Source organism: Aegilops tauschii, chromosome 6 (genome assembly GCF_002575655.3).
Source record: "Aegilops tauschii subsp. strangulata cultivar AL8/78 chromosome 6, Aet v6.0, whole genome shotgun sequence".
NCBI classification, from domain to species: Eukaryota; Viridiplantae; Streptophyta; class Magnoliopsida; order Poales; family Poaceae; genus Aegilops; species Aegilops tauschii.
The window spans coordinates 96,855,842-96,876,568 of NC_053040.3; the positions used below are offsets into that span (position 1 = coordinate 96,855,842).

At 43.4% G+C, this 20,727-nt stretch overlaps 1 pseudogene; it reads left to right on the forward strand.

The window, feature by feature from the left end:
• Positions 1 to 15,938, forward strand: part of LOC141025852 (uncharacterized) — a 65,531-nt pseudogene extending 49,593 nt beyond the window's left edge.
• The last annotated feature ends 4,789 nt before the right edge of the window (positions 15,939 to 20,727 follow it).

The following is a 20,727-nucleotide window of genomic DNA, read 5'->3' on the forward strand; positions in this document are numbered from 1 at the left end:
AAGTGCCACTTTATGGTTAATGAAGGTATTGTCTTGGGGCATAAAATTTCTGAAAGAGGTATTGAAGTTGATAAAGCTAAAGTTGATGCTATTGAAAAGATGCCATGTCCCAAGGACATCAAAGGTATAAGAAGTTTCCTTGGTCACGCTGGATTTTATAGGAGGTTCATTAAGGACTTCTCAAAAATTTCTCGGCCTCTGACTAATTTATTACAAAAAGATATACCATTTGTCTTTGATGATGATTGTGTAGAAGCATTTCAAATACTTAAGAAAGCATTGATTTCTGCACCTATTGTTCAGCCACCTGATTGGAATTTACCCTTTGAAATTATGTGTGATGCTAGTGATTATGCTGTAGGTGCTGTTCTAGGGCAAAGAGTTGATAAGAAATTAAATGTTATTCAATATGCTAGTAAAACTCTAGACAATGCCCAGAGAAATTATGCCACTACTGAAAAATAATTTTTAGCAGTTGTATTTGCTTATGATAAGTTCAGACCTTATATTGTTGATTCTAAAGTAACTATTCACACTGATCATGCTGCTATTAAATATCTTATGGAAAAGAAAGATGCTAAACCTAGACTTATTAGATGGGTTCTCTTGCTACAAGAATTTGATTTGCATATTATGGATAGAAAGGGAGCTGAGAACCCCGTTGCTGACAACTTGTCTATGTTAGAAAATGTTCTTGATGACCCACTACCTATTGATGATAGCTTTCCTGATGAACAACTAAATGTCATAAATGCTTCTCGTACTACTCCATAATATGTTGATTATGCTAATTACATTGTTGCTAAATTTATATCACCTAGTTTCACATACCAGCAAAAGAAAAAGGTTTTCTATGATTTAAGACATTACTTCTGGGATGACCCACATCTTTATAAAGAAGGAGTAGATGGTGTCATTAGACGTTGTGTACCTGAGCATGAACAGGAATAGATCCTACGCAAGTGTCACTCCGAGGCTTATGGAGGACACCACGGTGGAGACAGAACTGCACATGCATAAGGTATTGCAATACGGTTTTTATTGGCCTACTCTCTTCAAGGATGCCCGTAAGTTTGTCTTATCTTGTGATGAATGTCAAGGAATTGGTAATATTAGTAGACGTCAAGAAATGCCTATGAATTATTCACTTGTTATTGAGCCATTTGATGTTTGGGGCTTTGATTATATGGGACCGTTTCCTGCCTCTAATGCATATACACATATTTAGTTGCTGTTGATTATGTTACTAAGTGGGTAGAAGCTGTTCCAACTAGTAGTGATGATCATAACACCTCTATCAAGATGCTTAAAGAAGTTATTTTTTCGAGGTTTGGAGTCCCTAGATATTTAATGACTGATGGTGGTTCACATTTTATTCATGGTGCTTTCCGTAAAATGCTTGCTAAGTATGATGTTAATCATAGAATTGCATCTCCATATCACCCACAGTCTAGTGGTCAAGTAGAATTGATTAATAGAGAGCTCAAATTAATTTTGCAAAAGACTGTTAATAGATCTAGAAAGAATTGGTCCAAGATACTTGATGATGCATTATGGGCCTATAGAACTGCATATAAAAATCCTCTGGGTATGTCTCCGTATAAAATGGTTTATGGAAAAGCATGTCACTTACCTCTCGAACTAGAACATAAGGCATATTGGGCTATTAAAGAGCTCAACTATGATTTCAAACTTGCCGGTGAGAAGAGGTTATTTGACATTAGCTCACTTGATGAATGGAGAACCCAAGCCTATGAGAATGCCAAATTGTTTAAAGAAAAAGTTAAAAGATGGCATGACAAAAGAATACAAAAGCGTGAGTTTAATGTAGGTGATTATTTATTATTATACAACTCTCATTTAAGATTTTTTGCAGGAAAACTTCTCTCTAAATGGGAAGGTCCTTACGTTATCGAGGAGGTCTATCGTTCCGGTGCCATAAAAATCAACAACTTCGAAGGCACAAATCTGAAGGTGGTGAACGGTCAAAGATTCAAACACTATATCTCAGGTAATCCTATAAATGTTGAAACTAATGTTATTGAAACTGTAACCCCGGAGGAATACATAAGGGACACTTTCCAGAACGTTTCAGACACCAAAAAGGAATAGGTATGTGGTACGGTAAGTAAACCGAATCCAAAACAGTTCTAATGGCAATTTTTCTCCGTTTTGGAATATTTAGAAAGATAGAAAAATAAGAAGTAGTCCGGGAAGGACACGAGGCCTCCACAAGGGTGGAGGGCGCGCCCCCTGCCTCGTGGGCACCTCGTGCGCTCTCCGGACTCCGTTTTCTTGCACGATACGTATTTTGGTCGGTAAAAATTCATTATATACTCTCCCGAAGGTTTTAACTCATGTATCACGCAAATATCCTCTATTTGTGTTTCGAGCTGTTGCTGCTGCAGATTTGAGCAAGATGTCGTCTCAAGAGTCAGTCGGGGAGAGCCGGGTGTCTCATCCGGCATCGAGATCAAGGACAAACAGCGATGCTGACCACTTTGGGCCAGCAACGGAGGAAGAGATGGAGGCTGATTTGAAGAGGATAGATGCCATGGAGGAGGATCAAGAAGTCACTTCTCGCTTCCGAGCTGGATTCACGATGGGGGAACTACAGAGCTCGGCTATTCCAAACTCGGTTATCCCTTCCAATGTTAGATTTCTTTCTTATGAGAATATGAAAAAGAGTGTTACTTGTTCCCCCGCACCTATGCAACATCCATGGGTACAAGGAGCTTTAACCGTCACGGGTAAGCTCCATAAGGAGATAATGGATCTCAAGCAGCAACTCAATAAGATCGAGGAGGAGAATCGTATCCTGAGGAGTATCATCGCCAAGAATATCACACCACCACCTCCGAAGAAGGAGACATAATCACATGGGTATGGGCACTCCCCTTGGCAACTGCCAAGCTTGGGGGAGGTGCCCCGGTATCGTATCACCATCACATCTCTATCTTTTCTGTTTTTCTAGTTCGATCCTTTTAGTAATATCTTGATCTAGTAGAATAAAGTTTTGGTATGATTTAGTTTTGAGTTTTGCTTTATGATCCCTCTATGTAATCGAGTCCGTGAGTTATATAATAAAGATTAGTGTTGAGTCAAGGGCTTGATTATTTTGCTATGATCTTGATGGAATAAAAGAAAAAGAAAAGGAATAAAAAGAAACAAAGAGATCATATTGATCTTATTGAGAGTAATGACTTCACATAGAAAGAGTATGATGATTAAAAATTGTTGAGAATTGACAAACATAGCTTTGGTCATCGTTGAAATTAATAGGAAGTAATAAAGAAAGAGAGGTTTCACATATAAATATACTATCTTGGACATCTTTTATGATTGTGAGCACTCATTAAAATATGACATGCTAAAGAGTTGATGTTGGACAAGGAAGACAATGTAATGGGTTATGTTTTCTTATATCTGAAATAAAGTATATTGTCATGGATCATCCAACATGTTGAGCTTGCCTTTCCCTCTCTTGCTAGCCAAATTCTTGCACCAAGTAGATATACTACTTGTGCTTCCAAATACCCTTAAACCCAGTTTTGCCATGAGAGTCCACCATATCTACCTATGGATTGAGTAAGATCCTTCAAGTAAGTTGTCATCGGTGCAAGCAATAAAAATTGCTCTCTAAATATATATGATTGATTAGTGTGGAGGAAATAATCTCTATACGATCTTGTGATGTGGAAGAAATAAAAGCGACGGACTGCATAATAAAGGTCCATATCACAAGTGGCAATATAAAGTGATGTTCTTTCGCATTAAGATTTTGTGCATCCAACCCTGAAAGCGCATGACAACCTCTGCTTCCCTTTGCGAAGGGCCTATCTTTTACTTTTATCTCTTACCCTTATGCAAGAGTCATGGTGATCTTCACCTTTCCTTTTTACATTTTATCCTTTGGCAAGCACAGTGTGTTGAAAAGATCCTGACATATATATCTAATTAGATGTAAGTTAGCGTGAACTATTATTGTTGACATTACCCTTGAGGTAAAAGGTTGGGAGGCGAAAATATAAGCCCCTATCTTTCTCTGTGTCCGATTAAAACTCCGTAACCACAAGTATTGCGTGAGTGTTAGCAATTGTGAAAGACTAAATGATAGTTGAGTATGTGGACTTGCTGAAAAGCTCTGACATAGACTCTTTCTGATGTTATGATAAATTGCAATTGCTTCGCTGACTGAGATTATAGTTTGTTGGTTCTCAATGAAGTTTCTGATTCATACTTGACATTGTGAATAGATTATTACTTGAGCATAAGAAATCATATGACAATATCCATATATGTGGCTGTTATAAGAATGATCATGATGCCCTCATGTCCGTATTTTATTTTATCGACACCTCTACCTCTAAACATGTGGACATATTTATCGTTATCGGCTTTCGCTTGAGGACAAGCGAGGTCTAAGCTTGGGGGAGTTGATACGTCCATTTTGCATCATGCTTTTATATCGATATTTATTGCATTATGGGTTGTTATTACACATTATGTCACAATACTTATGCCTATTCTCTCTTATTTTACAAGGTTTACATAAAGAGGAAGAATGCCGGCAGCTGGAATTCAGGGCTGGAAAAGGAGCAAATATTAGAGACCTATTCTGCACAACTCCAAAAGTCCTGAAACTCCACGGAATTTATTTTTGGAAATAATAAAAAATACTGAGCGAAGAAAATACCAGAGGGGACCCACACCCTGGGCACGAGGGTGGGGGCGTGCCCGACCCCCCGGGGCGCACCCCTACCTCGTGGCCCCCCTGGTGGCCTTCCGGTGCCCATCTTCTGCTATATGAAGTCTTTCGTCTGAAGAAAATTCATAAGCAAGCTTTCGGGACGAGACTCCGCCGCCACGAGGCGCAACCTTGGCGGAACCAATCTAGGGCTCCCGGAGAGATGTTCTGCCGGGGACACTTCCCTCCAGGAGGGGGAAATCATCGCCATCGTCATCACCAACGCTCCTCTCATCGGGAGGGGACCAATCTCCATCAACATCTTCACCAGCACCATCTCCTCTCAAACCCTAGTTCATCTCTTGTATCCAATTCTTGTCTCTAAGTCTGAGATTGGTACTTGTAGGTTGCTAGTAGTGTTGATTACTCCTTGTAGTTGATGCTAGTTGGTTTATTTGGTGGAAGATCATATGTTCAGATCCATTATGCACATTAATACCCCTCTGATTATGAACATGAATATGCTTTGTGAGTAGTTACGTTTGTTCCTGAGGACATGGGAGAAGTCTTGCTATTAGTAGTCATGTGAATTTGGTATTCGTTCGATATTTTGATGAGATGTATGTTGTCTCTCCTCCAGTGGTGTTATGTGAACGTCGACTACATGACACTTCACCATTATTTGGGCCTAGAGGAAGGCATTGGGAAGTAATAAGTAGATGATGGGTTGCTAGAGTGACAGAAGCTTAAACCCTAGTTTATGCGTTGCTTCGTAAGGGGCTGATTTGGATCCATATGTTTCATGCTATGGTTAGGTTTACCTTAATACTTCTTTTGTAGTTGCGGATGCTTGCAATAGGGGTTAATCATAAGTGGGATGCTTGTCCAAGTAAGGACAGCACCCAAGCACCGGTCCACCCACATATCAAATTATCAAAGTACCGAACACGAATCATATGAAGGTGATGAAAACTAGCTTGACGATAATTCCCATGTGTCCTCGGGAGTGCTTTTCTCTATACAAGAGTTTGTCCAGGCTTGTCCTTTGCTACAAAAAGGATTGGGCCATCTTGCTGCACTTTATTTAATTTTGTTACTTGTTGCTCGTTACAAATTATCCTATCACAAAACTATCTGTTACCTATAATTTCAGTGCTTGCAGAGAATACCTTGCTGAAAACTGCTTATCATTTCCTTCTGCTCCTTGTTGGGTTCGATACTCTTACTTATCAAAAGGACTACGATAGATCCCCTATACTTGTGGGTCATTACAAGCATGCCGTGTTTTTGTGTGTGTGGGAGTCATTGGGATTTAAATCATAATCGTGTCATGTGGCTTTGGTGGTAAGACTATCCACAGTGGTGCAGAAACAATGCAGCCTTAGTCACCTTACCTCTCTCCACGTAGTACGTTGGGTCCCACCAGTCAGAGGGTGAAACAAACAAATTAATAAGAAAAGGTTAAAGCGCCAGCGGTGTATCTTACCTCACACATCTCGCTACTACTCAGGAACACTGTCCAATTGATGCCTCTGTTCGCTCACGTACTATTTTATGTGAATCCTTATTATAACATGCACACAATTTTGGGCACTTGTATTCGACCTAAGTCAGTGTGCCACCGTATCTCGTATGACTCCCTCCGTCTAGGTGTAATAAGTCATGTTAGAAGGTGCAGCGGGACCAAGGTGCAAGCAGATTGGAGGAGAAGGAGAAACTTGACCGGTCATTCCTCCAATCAAAGCCGTGATTTCTGTCTCTAAACGCAACAATTAATCCAAACAACTAAGAGATGCCGTTTTAGCTACCATGCAGGGCCACGTATTAACTCGCATGCAAGCCGACTTTGATTTCTTGACTGATCAACGCGTAGTTGCGCTCCATGCATTGGGTTTCCGGGGGAGATAACAAGGCAGAGTAAGGAGCGTTTGGTTACATTGCTTAGGCTAGTCATAGTGGTGAGTAACTTGGACTAGTACAACATGCATATGTTACTAGTCTATGTTACTACTACGCGAAGTTTGCCATCGGAAGCGAGCCGATCTGGCTCTCCTGAGCTAGCAAGGTTTTTCTAGCCCACCCAAGCTAGTTGGCCCACAAAAGCTAACATATTTTAATAGTTCCAAACGCCTAACCTTGCCCGGCTCTGCTATAAGCTGTTCTTGCTAAGGATCCAAACGCTCCCTAATTAACAACGCTCGCTAGCAACAAGGTCAGGCGGGGATTGAGATGCGAAGTTAATGGACGACGCCTAAACATTTTGGGAATATCTGATTTCCGTAGGATGACTTAACACCTAGACGGAGGGAGTACTACTCCTCAGTCCAGTTTTGATGGAATATTCGTCACCTCTTCTCTTCTTGTACGTACTCCATTTGTATCTCACTTCCTGTGGCTTCGCACTCGCACGATTTTCCTATTCTATGAACCTGTGTGTGCGTGTGCATGTGTTTGTTTAACAGCATGTGTGTGTTACAGAGAGATAGTGTGTAGTGTACGATTTTAGCCGCGAGAGTCGGTGCATCCTCTTGTTTCTGGGCGTCCGGTAGGGACAGGCGGACAGCTGCCACGCCCGCTCTTGACCAGCCTGGCCCACCCAAAGCCCCTCCATCTCCCGCGCGTGCTTCCCGCCCGAAACGGTCAGCGCCGCTCCAAAGAATCGGTGACGCATTCATGCCTGGGCAGAGCGGACGCGACCTCTCACTGGCACCTGCGTTGAAGGGAGAAGCGGATTCAAGAGTGATAGTTGCTTCGTCCATCCAACTTACTACTGGGTCTATGTGATTTGACGGCTCATTGGTCATTATTGTTGGGGAACGTACTAATTTCAAAAAATTTCCTATGCACACGCAAGATCATGGTGATGCATAGCAACGAGAGGGGAGGGTGTTGTCCACGTAACCTCGTAGACCGAAAGCGGAAGCGTTAGCACAACGCGGTTGATGTAGTCGTACATCTTCACGATCCAACCGATCAAGTACCGAACGCACGGCACCTCCAAGTTCAGCACACGTTCAGCCCGATGACGTCCCTCGAACTCCGATCCAGCCGAGTGTTGAGGGAGAGTTTCGTCAACACGACGGCGTGGTGATGATGATGATGTTCTACCGACGCAGGGCTTCGCCTAAGCACCGCTACAGTATTATTGAGGTGGACTATGGTGGAGGGGGGCACCGCACACGGCTAAAAGATCAAACGATCAATTGTTGTGTCTCTAGGGTGCCCCCTTGCCCCCGTATATAAAGGAGTAAGGGGGGAGGTGCGGCCGGCCAGGTGGGGCGCGCCAGGTGGAGTCCTACTCCCACCGCGAGTATGACTCCCTCCCTTTTCCTAGTTGGATTAGGAGTGGATGGGAAAGAGGTGGAGGAGAGGAAGGAAAGGGGGGCGCCCCCCTCTCCTTGTCCTATTCGGACTAGGGAGAGGGGCGCGCGGCACTGCCCTGGCCGCCTCTCCTCTTCTCCACAAAGGCCCACTATGGCCCATTAAGCCCCCGGGGGGTTCCGGTAACCCCTCGGTACTCCGGTAAAATCCCGATTTCACCCGGAACACTTCCGATATCCAAATATAGGCTTCCAATATATCAATCTTCATGTCTCGACCATTTCGAAACTCCTCGTCATGTCCGTGATCACATCCGGGACTCCGAACAACCTTCGGTACATCAAAACATATAAACTCATAATATAACTGTCATCGAAACGTTAAGCGTGCGGACCATACGGGTTCGAGAACTAGGTAGACATGACCGAGACACGTCTCCGGTGACTAACAAATAGCGGAACCTGGATGCTCATATTGGCTGCCACATATTCTACGACGATCTTTATCGGTCAGACCACATAACAACATACGTTGTTCCCTTTATCATCGGTATGTTACTTGCCCGAGATTCGTTCGTCGGTATCTCAATACCTAGTTCAACCTCATTACCAGCAAGTCTCTTTACTCGTTCCGTAATATATCATCCCACAACTAACTCATTAGTTGCAATGCTTGCAAGGCTTAAGTGATGTGCATTACCAAGAGGGCCCAGAGATACCTCTCCGACAATCGGAGTGACAAATCCTAATCTCGAAATATGCCAACCCAACAAGTACCTTTGCAGACACCTGTAGAGCACCTTTATAATCACCCAGTTACATTGTGACGTTTGGTAGCACACAAAGTGTTCCTCCGGTAAACGGGAGTTGCATAATCTCATAGTCATAGGAACATGTATAAGTCATGAAGAAAGCAATAGCAACATACTAAACGATCGAGTGCTAAGCTAACAGAATGGGTCAAGTCAATCACATCATTCTCCTAATGATGTGATCCCGTTAATCAAATGACAACTCATGTCTATGGCTAGGAAACATAACCATCTTTGATCAACGAGCTAGTCAAGTAGAGGCATACTAGTGACACTCTGTTTGTCTATGTATTCACACAAGTATTATGTTTCTGGTTAATACAATTCTAGCATGAATAATAAACATTTATCATGATATAAGGAAATAAATAATAACTTTATTATTGCCTCTAGGGCATATTTCCTTCAATTATTACTGAGGTGGTTGGACTGCTGGATGTCCCATGCTTTCGGCGAAAGGAGGTACTACTAGATTACAATTTTCTCCGTTCTTACGGCGGAGGAGTGCAAGCGCAGTGAAAACACGCATGCTCAGTGATTACATGGCCCACCTCACACTATCACCATATTTTCTGGACACCGTGCGACACCTAACTCTTTACATAGTACTCCCTCTCCGTTCCTAAATATAAGTCTTTGTAGAGATTCCACTAGGTGGACTACATACGGAACAAAATGAATGAATCTACACTTAAAATGCATCTATATACATTCGTATGTGGTTCATGGTGAAATCTCTACAAAGACTTATATTTAGGAACATAGGAAGTACTTGTATAGTACGTACTGTAATTTATCAGCGAGATAGTACAATGCTATGAAGCTTCCAGCTTCTGTTACATGTATCTTGCGTCCAAGGTTGCCCGTTGCAGCATTCATCAAATACAAAGGAGACTAACATGCATGCTATTGCATCTCAATGATTGACAGATCATAGCAAATATGTACTCCCTCCGTTCCAAAATAAGTGTCTCAACTTTATGCTACATACGGAGCAAAATGAGTGAATCTACACTCTAAAATACGTCTATATACGTCAGTGTTTGGAGTATGTACTAGTAGTTCATATTGAAATCTACTAAAGGACATATATATTCCAAACAATATGATAATCTCTCTAACCAAGGTAGTAGGGACGAGGAGTAAACGGAGGGAGTAGTAAAATTTTCTCCTCGTCCTGCGAGCCACCGCGTGCGTGGGCGAGGGAGCGGGCGTAAGGCGTACAATACTACTACTACTGATGCAGTCCCTAGCCATTGAAACAGAGACAGCTAAAGAAAAAAAATCCATGCAGTCCCTAGCCCTTGAACCGTAAACCCTAACCAGGCTTTAATTTGCTGGCAACGTCGGCGCTTCCTAAGAAATGAAGTTTGCAACCCTTTGACCATCGGATCATTTTGTGCAGTTTCACCAAAATCGAGATGAGCATCCCTGTGGCAAAGAAATTGAAGAAGCGTGATTAGAATAAGATTACTAGGACTAGTTGATGAGATATAAACTCATCACAAATACAGTACGTAGAAGCTAGTAGAGGTATGTGCGGGGCAAAGAAGTAGAGAAATATCCACATGGAGTGATGTGGGCAGCTGGAGCAGTGGTGCAAGCCAGCTGTAAAGGGAGTTGTACCTAAGGGATGTCGGGACGTAGCTCAACCTAGAGGAGGGCGGCGGGACGAGGCAACTACCTACGTCGCGGAAGTGAGCAATGGACGAAGGCAACCTCACCGGCTTTGTGAGAGAGAATGGCGGGGACCCCTGATCGGGACGTGCCAACAGTGGGTTTTCGCCGTCGGCGACGGCGACCGCATCTACACTAAGCATCCACCCCTTCCCCCGGCGGACGTGATCCGCCGGGATGTTAGAGATGTGGCCACAATGGTTTTGTGCGAGAGAGTGTGAAAACTGAAGAGAGCAACCCCAGCAAGCAACCGTGTAGGCTCGTCCTGCCTATGTATATAGTGGAGCGGTTTCCGTTTCTCTCCATATGAACCTATTTATATTGCGTACGTGCCACTGAAGAAAAAAAACTTTATTTATAAATGACGCGGCACCTACTACTCGTTCTCCTATAAACCTTGCGCTTGGCATCTCCAAACTATTAACCTTGCGATTGGCTCTTTACCTCTTCGGGAAGTCGAGCAATAATGGTACTGCAGTATATATCGTTCTGGCTATATGAGACCGAATGAATTGCTGCACGTCCACCACGTGGCGAGGGTCGAGGGGCGAGGGAGAGTGCGTACTATTACGTCCGTTTCAATATGGACTACATACGGAGCAAAATGAGTGAATGTACACTCTAAAATACGTCTATATACATCAGTGTTTGGAGTATGTACTAGTAGTTCATATTGAAATCTACTAAAGGACATATATTCCAAACAATATGATAATCTCTCTAACCAAGGTAGGGACGAGGAGAAAACGGAGGGAGTACTAGTAAAAATTTCTCCTCGTCCTGCGAGCCACCGCGTGCGTGGGCGAGGGAGCGGGCGTAAGGCGTAGTAAGCAAGCTTCACCTCATCCTGCGAGCCACCGCACCCGTGGGCGGGGGAGACGGCGTACTAAGCGAGCTTCTCCTCGTTCTACGAGTTGACGGGACACATCAAAAGTACTCCAGTGTATAGAGCCTTGCCTCTAAGGTAGGCCCCACATGGTTTGCCTCTTTTTTAACATAACGCGTCAAGTCGCAATTTGTTTGTTCACCCGTCGTAGACGATCCTCCCTCCATCTAGTGGACAACCAGTACACGTGTCAAATTACCACGTGGGCAGCCTTTTCGTACAGAAATGAGCTTGTAACATCCCAAATTTTCAATTTGGTATGTTATACATAGATCATCATTGCATATCATATTTTATTGCATTTTTGACAAATCCTCGATAAATCCTAAGCAACTCAAGGACCCTCGGAGAGAGTTGGGGATTTTCTCAAATTTTCATATTTGATTTTTATCAAATAATAAAACGAGGATTTTGGTTTTAATTATTTTCTCTCCGGAAAATATTTCATTAAACCAAATAAACGAGAGGAGAAAATATGACTTCTCCAAGACAATTGAAATACTGGAGGAAAAATGTTAAAATCATTTATTGGATTTTCTTCGGATTTTATTTGCAATTTTTATTGCATTAAAAATATTGCATGTTTTAAAAAAATTTATTTTGTGCTAAAAAAATGTTCACCCTATTCTAGATTTTCTAACTAGACGGGGAAAATTTATTTTATATTTTTCTGACTTTTATTTATTTTTCTACGAATTTTTCCGCGGAACGTATTAAAAAAACCCTAGATCGATCCAGGCCGAGCTCCCCCCCCCTTTATATACCCGCGCCCCCTCTTCTCTCTCTCACCCCGCCGCCGCCTGCCTTGCCCGCTGCCGCCGCCCGCACGGGAGTCGCCGCCGCCGCCGTTGCCGCCGCCCCCTCGCCGCCCCTCGCCCTCCCCGAGCACCCCGCACCCCGCCGCCCTCGCCGCCCTCGCCGGAGCCCCGCCGGAGCCGCCCCCGACAAGGTACTGCCTCGCCTCGTTGTTGCCGGTTTTGTTAAAAAAAAACCTTCGTTTTTTAAAAAAAACCCTAGATCGGTTTTTTTTCGGTTTTATTATCTTGCGAGCGTTCACCGAACCGTTCGTTTTAACGAACGCGTTCGTCGGTTTTTCTCTATTAACGAACGTCCGTTCATTAACCGTTCGTCCGTTTTTCTTTTTCGACAGAGTTTTCCGTTATTTTCTCAGATTCGATTTCTGATCGAATCTTCGTTTCTGTTTAGCTTCTCGCTCGTTTATCGGAATCAGGCGATTCAAGCGCCTAGAGTTTCGTCTCGAAATTCTCTTTCCGTTTAACCTACTCAAACAAGTTTTCGCTACAGTAAAATTTGACCTAGATCCAGATTAGTAAACGAAGCTTGTTTCTTTCGCCGTTTGACTTTCATTGCTTCTTTCGAGTTGATTCTTTTTGCAAACCGGAGTTCTTAAGTTGAACTTTCTGGTTGGATCTTTCATTCGAGTTTTACCTGTGCATTAGATGAGTACTGATTGTATGCTTGTTTTTTTGCGATAGAGTACCCGGAGTGTGCCGCTTGTTACTTTGAATCGCTAGGTTTTGCGGATCATCAGCAAGGCAAGTAACACTTGGATCATATACTTTTCCATACCCAGTTTTTATTGCATTAGATCTATTCCTCAAACACTTGCATGATTAGGATCTAATTAAATTGTGGGTATTGGGAAGTAGTTGAGGTAGTACCTATTACCTGTTTTATTTATCAAACCCTTGGGAGTTACTTCTACGTTTGCTATTATATTGCCATGCTATGCTCGTAGACGTGGATTGGGTTTGAGAGATTTCCATGACAGATGTGAGATTGTTAATTAATGGTTTACTTAAGATGGCAACTAAAACTCACATCTGGGTGGATTGAGGTACCTGGGTATTCCAGGATTGCCTGTTTTTCTTTTGGACCGCCACCCAGGTTCAAAGGGATCATGAGATTATTCATGCTAGAAACTTCCGTGTGCAGCCGCAAGCTATTATGGGCTCTAATATAGTTGATTAAGTTGTGTGAACTCTTAAAGTGGTAGACTAGCAGATGTAGGGGAAAGTAGGTGTAACTGTCTACCCATACGTAAGGTGCAAACACTTCTGAAAGACTGTGTCTCGGTCATCCGTTACTCAAACACCATGTAGTGCGAGTAATCCAATGGAGGAGATCGAGTCTTGTGGGGAAAAGTGCACAAACCTCTGTAGAGTGTACAAACTAATCATGGTTAGCCGTGTCCCCGGTTATGGACAACTTGAGTATCTAGTATTTGGATTATCATGTGAATCTCATCACTATGTTACTTCTAATTAATTTTGTTGGGTTATTGATGACATTTAATTGGGATTGACATGCTGTCAACCATCTCAATGTTTCACAACCACCATGATAGTTAAATAAAATTTATTCCTTTGAAGTAGGATAAAATTGGCTTTTCGCAAAACTGTAACCATAGAGCTTTCCACCAGCCATATATGCATGTAGTATAGCATTATTATTGTTCATTATTCTCTATGTGTTACATTGCCAGAATATTCTATGTGCTGACCCGTTTTCGGGCTGCAACGTTTCATGTTGCAGACTTTTCAGACGACGAGTAAGGTGCCTTAGGTCGTGGTCTTATACTCAGTGATGCCGCTGGAGTTGATGGACTCACTTATCTTCCAAGTCTTCCGCTATTATCGTTATTAGATGGCCTTAAGCCATATTTATCATACTTATTCTCTTTGGAGATATTCGATGTAATAAGTGTGTGATTGCTACTCTGTTATAAATCCTCCATTTGTACTGTGCGTGTCAGCATTACTGATCCAGGGATGACACTGGTGCACAGCAGCACAGACCATTTGAGGTCTGGTCGCTACAAAGTTGGTATCAGAGCACACGCTGACTGTAGGACACGACCACTAAGCTTAAGCCCTAGAAAGCTTCTCTCTTCTCATTTCTGACCCCTCTCCACTTTCTACTCTTTTAGGAATGGCGAATGCAAGGAGCAAGTTCATGCAACCAGATGAAGACACGCCGTTTGGTCGACACTTGAAGGAAGTCACCAAGTACTTGAACATAGGAATACCAAGCATCACCGGAACCTACAACGCCACATTACCTGAAGAGGAGAGCTGGAAGATTCAAGTTCACATTCCAGGAAGGACGTTTGTGCCAGTTACTGAACCCATAAGATTGGTTTTCGAAGCACCAACTTGGAGTTTAGGGAAGAGCATGGCCGCACACATCGCCATGGGACGCATTGGAGAAGTCTATCACCAGGAACTTAAGGATACAATTTATCAAATTTGTGGACGCCGAGACGCGCAATGGGAGATGATCAGAACCAAGAAGGATGGATCAATTGCAGCTTTCATCCAGGAGCAGAACCAACATATTCGTCGCCAGGAGAACCAGATGTGCACGGACAAGGAAGAACTGAAGAAGGCATTAACCAAGATCAAGGAGCTCCAAGAAGAACTCAAAGCTACACGCGAAGATTATTTGGAGGAAATCAACGCACTAGTAGGGAAGAATGACGACCTGGAGAAGAAGATTGGAGTATTCATGGGAAATCCAGTGCCAAAAGCAGAAGCCGACGAATGCACTTGTCTGGATAACTACATCATCATCGACGACACCGACTCGGAACCAAGTGAAGATGACTGGGTTGATGAAGCCGGAGCAGACATCATGGAGTCTTCAACGGATTAGAATTATTTTATTAGACCACCATATCAGTAGTAGTTTTCCCCCATTTAATAGTATAGTTCAAGCACTTTGTAACACTAGTTAGATCGATTGTTTTGCCTTGTTTGAATTGATTGAGTGATATTGATTGAATTTGTCTCATGAGCATATGGGTAGTGTTTTCTCTCTAGACCTCATTCTATTCTTAACTCTCATCTTTTCTAAACCTATCAGATGCCTCCGAGACGCGACACCGGATTTGTTTTCCCGCCAGAGATCACCCAGTTGATTCAGCAACAGAATGCCCTGATGCAAGTGTTAGTGCAGAACCAAGGCAACAACAACAACAACAACCCACCGCCACCACCACCTGTTGATCACTTAGCCCGTTTCTTAAGGCTAAACCCGCCGGTGTTTTCCAGTAGCACCGAGCCGATTGTTGCAGATGATTGGCTCCACAAAGTTGGAAGGGAGTTGACCACTGCAGGATGCACAGATGCGGAAAGAGTGCGTTTTGCCGCACATCAGCTTGATGGACCCGCAGCATCATGGTGGGAGAATTATACAGCCACGCACCCTATTGACACTGTCACATGGGACCAGTTTCAGCAAGTTTTCCGTACAGCACATGTTTCAGCAGGAGCTATGGCTATGAAGAAGCGTGAGTTTCGCAACCTACGCCAAGGAGGACGCACCGTAGGCCAGTATGTTGAGGATTTCAGTAATTTGCACGTTATGCACCAGATGACGTTGCTACAGATGCAGCCAAGCAGGAGAAGTTTTTGGAAGGACTGAATGATGAGCTGAGTATGCAGTTGATGGTAGCAACTTTCAACAACTACAAGGAGCTGGTAGATAGAGCTCTCATGATTGAAGGAAAGCAACAGCAGATTGAAAAATCGTAAGAGGAAGTATGGACAAGGGAAGTATAATTCCGGAGTTCAGCAGAAGCCACGATTTACCCCGAAGCCGGGAGGACAGTTTCAGCATACCCATGGAGGAGGTAGTTCGCACAACCATAATGGCTCTAAAAATGGTAATGGGAATGGAGGAAGCAACGGACAGAACCGCACCAACCCATCTACCCCAGCCAAGAGGGACCTGAGTCAAGTCACTTGCTTTAAGTGCCAGAAGAATGGACATTATGCCAATGAATGTCCTGAAGCCCAAAATGGAAATGGCAATGGAAGCTCTGGGAAGAAGCCAAACCCGTTCAACAAAGGACATGTGAACCACGTGAGCGTGGAGGAGGTTGAAGCTCAGCCTGATGCAGTAATAGGTAAGTTTTTGGTTAAGTCATTTACTGCAACCGTTCTTTTCGATACTGGTGCATCGCATTCATACATATCAAGGGGAGTTGTGAATAAGTTTAAGCTGTCCACCAAAGTTCTCAGAACCCCTATGTTAGTAACCTCGCCAGGAGCAGAGTATATGGCAACCCAAGGATGTTTTCAGATACCATTGGCCATTGGTAGGCATGTTTTCCCCTCAGACCTCATTGTTTTGGAATCGCAAGGTTTGGATGTGATTTTGGGAATGGATTGGCTGTAGTTGTATGGAGGAAACATTGATTGTGCCAACAAGACGATTTTGCTTACCACCTCGGAAGGAAAAAGGATTAAGTATGTATCCCGGCATATGCCGAAGAGGACTTAAGTAAATTCCTTATCAGGAGTTGTACAGGAGGAAGTACCAGTGGTGAAGGATTATCCGGATGTATTTCCAGAAGAGTTGCCAGGCATGCCGCCAGATAGAGACATTGAGTTCTTGATTGAACTTTTGCCAGGCACAGGGCCAATATCTAAGAGACCGTACAGGATGCCCGCAAAAGATTTGGAGGAAATTAAGAAGCAGATCAAGGAGTTACTGGATAAAGGCTATATTCGCCCAAGTTCGTCACCTTGGGGATCACCAGTACTTCTAGTGGAAAAGAAAGATGGATCGCTGAGGATGGTTGTTTATTACCGAGGATTGAATGAAGTAACCATCAAAAACAAGTACCCACTGCCGATGATCAATGATTTGTTTGACCGCCTACAAGGAGCTAAAGTATTTTCCAAGATCGATCTATGATCAGGATACCATCAGTTAAAGATTCGGGAACAGGATATACCTAAGACGGCATTTACCACCAGATATGGATTGTATGAGTATACTGTTATGTCATTTGGTCTGACTAACGCACCTGCCTATTTCATGAACCTGATGAACAAAGTGTTTATGGAATTTCTGGATAAGTTCGTCGTGGTGTTCATTGATGATATTTTAATCTTTTCCAAGGATGAGGAAGAGCATGAGGAGCATTTATGATTGGTACTTGAGAAGCTCAGAGAACATCAGTTATATGCCAAGTTCAGCAAATGTGAATTTTGGCTGAAGGAAGTTGGATTCCTTGGACATGTTATTTCTGGAGAAGGAATAGCAGTGGACCCTGCCAAGGTTGACATAGTGACAAGTTGGGAATCACCCACGACAGTTGGAGAAATCCGGAGTTTTCTTGGACTTGCAGGATACTACCGGAGATTCATCGAGAATTTCTCAAAGATTGCTAAGCTCATGACTGAGCTATTGAAGAAGGACGCCAAGTTCAATTGGACTGAGGAATGTGAAGCTAGTTTCCAAGAGTTGAAGGAACGATTGGTTACATCACCAGTGTTGATTCTGCCAGATCAACGCAAGGATTATGAAGTTTATTGCGACGCTTCTCGTCGAGGACTTGGAGCAGTGCTTATGCAGGAAGGAAGAGTTGTGTCATATGCTTCACGACAACTTAAACCCCATGAGAAGAATTATGCTACGCATGACTTGGAGTTAGCAGCCGTGGTGCATGCATTGAAGACATGGAGACATTTTCTCATCGGAAACCATTGTGAGGTGTACACGGATCACAAGAGTTTGAAGTATATTTTCACACAGAAGGAGTTAAATCTCAGACAGAGGAGATGGTTGGAGCTCATTAAGGATTATGATATGAGATTGCATTATCACCCAGGAAAGACTAACGTAGTAGCAGACGCGTTGAGCCGCAAGAGTCATGTCAACACCCTCATGACAGGAGAGTTACCTCAGGAGTTAGCCGAGGACCTTCGCGAGCTATGTTTGGAAATAGTCCCAAGAGGCTATTTAGCGACACTGGAGATTCAGTCTACCTTGATGGAAAGGATCAGAGAAGCTCAGAAGACAGACAAGGAGATTGAAGAGATAAAGGAGAAGATGAGCAAAGGAAAAGCCATGGGATTTCGTGAGGATGAGCACGATACCTTATGGTTTGAGGACCGCGTATATGTGCCAAATGATCCGGAGATCAGGAAGTTGATTTTGCAAGAAGCCCATGATTCGCCGTACTCGATTCACCCAGGGAACACCAAGATGTATTTGGATTTGAAGAATACTTTCTGGTGGACCGGAATGAAGAAGGATATTGCAGAATATGTAGCAGTTTGTGATGTGTGTCAGAGAGTGAAGGCAGAGCATCAGAAGCCAGCAGGATTGCTACAACCATTGCCGATACCCGAATGGAAGTGGGATAAGATAGGCATGGATTTTATCACAGGATTACCCAGGACTCGTTCAGGCTATGACTCAATATGGGTTGTAGTCGACCGTTTGACGAAAGTGGCTCATTTCATTCCAGTGAAGACCACTTACACCAGTGCTAAGTTGGCAAAGATATACATGACCAGGATCGTATGTTTGCATGGAGTTCCGAGGACCATTGTATCAGACAGAGGAACCCAATTTACCTCAAAGTTTTGGAAGCAGTTACATGAAACATTGGGAACCAGGCTGGAATTTATTACAGCTTTTCACCCACAGACAGATGGACAGACCGAGAGAGTCAACCAGATTTTGGAGGACATGTTGAGAGCTTGTGCGCTAGATTATGGATCTAGTTGGGACGACAACCTGCCATATGTGGAATTTTCTTATAACAACAGTTATCAAACCAGTTTGAAGATGGCCCCTTTCGAAGCCTTGTACGGAAGGAGGTGTAGAACACCGTTGTTATGGGACGAAGTTGGAGACCGTCAGTTGTTTGGACCAGATCTGATTAAGGAGTCTGAACAGAAAGTGAGGTTGATTCGCGATAGGCTCAAGGTAGCCCAGTCCAGGCAGAAGAGTTATGCTGATTCTAAACGAAAAGAGACAGTTTACGAAGTCGCAGACCGAGTGTATCTTCGAGTATCACCACTCCGAGGAGTGAAGCGCTTTGGAGTTAAGGGAAAGTTAGCGCCCCGTTTTATCGGACCATACAAAGTTGTGGAACGTATGGGAGAGGTTGCCTACAAGCTGGAATTGCCCGAAGGATTGTCTGGAGTTCATGATGTATTTCACGTTTCTCAGTTGAAGAAGTGCCACGCAGAGATGGCTGAGGTACCACTGAGAGATACTGTGCCACTGGAAGCGATTCAGCTGGAAAGTGATTTGACCTATGAGGAGAAACCAGTTAAGATTCTTGAATATGCCAGCCGAGTTACCCGCAGTAAGATTATCAAATTTAGCAAAGTCCAGTGGAGCCACCACACGGAAGATGAAGCCACCTGGGAGCGAGAGGAAGATCTACGGAAGGACCACTCTCACCTATTTTCTAGCCAACCCGAATCTCGAGGGCGAGATTCATCTTAAGGGGGGTAGGTTTGTAACATCCCAAATTTTCAATTTGGTATGTTATACATAGATCATCATTGCATATCATATTTTATTGCATTTTTGACAAATCCTCGATAAATCCTAAGCAACTCAAGGACCCTCGGAGAGAGTTGGGGATTTTCTCAAATTTTCATATTTGATATTCATCAAATAATAAAACGAGGATTTTGGTTTTAATTATTTTCTCTCCGGAAAAATATTTCATTAAACCAAATAAACGAGAGGAGAAAATATGACTTCTCCAAGACAATTGAAATACAGGAGGAAAAATGTTAAAATCATTTATTGGATTTTATTCGGATTTTATTTGCAATTTTTATTGCATTAAAAATATTGCATGTTTTAAAAAAAATTATTTTGTGTTAAAAAAATGTTCACCCTATTCTAGATTTTCTAACTAGACGGGGAAAATTTATTTTATATTTTTCTGACTTTCATTTATTTTTCTACGAATTTTTCCGCGGAACGTATTTAAAAAAAACCCTAGATCGGTCCAAGCCGAGCTCCCCCCCCTTTATATACCCGCGCCCCTCTTCTCTCTCTCACCCCGCCGCCGCCTGCCTTGCCCGCCGCCGCCGCCCGCACGGGAGCCGCCGCCGCCGCCGTTGCCGCCGCCCCCTCGCCGCCCCTCGCCCTCCCCGAGCACCCCGCACCCCGCCGCCCTCGCCGCCCTCGCCGGAGCCCCGCCGGAGCCGCCCCCGACGAGGTACCGCCTCGCCTCGTTGTTGCCGGTTTTTGTTAAAAAAAACCCTTCGTTTAAAAAAAACCCTAGATCGGTTTTTTTCGGTTTTATTATTTTGCGAGCGTTCACCGAACCGTTCGTTTTAACGAACGCGTTCGTTGGTTTTTCTCTGTTAACGAACGTCCGTTCTTTAACCGTTCGTCCGTTTTTCTTTTTCGTCGGAGTTTTCCGTTATTTTCTCAGATTCGATTTCTGATCGAATCTTCGTTTCTGTTTAGCTTCTCGCTCGTTTATCGGAATCAGGCGATTCAAGCGCCTAGAGTTTCGTCTCGAAATTCTCTTTCCGTTTAACCTACTCAAAC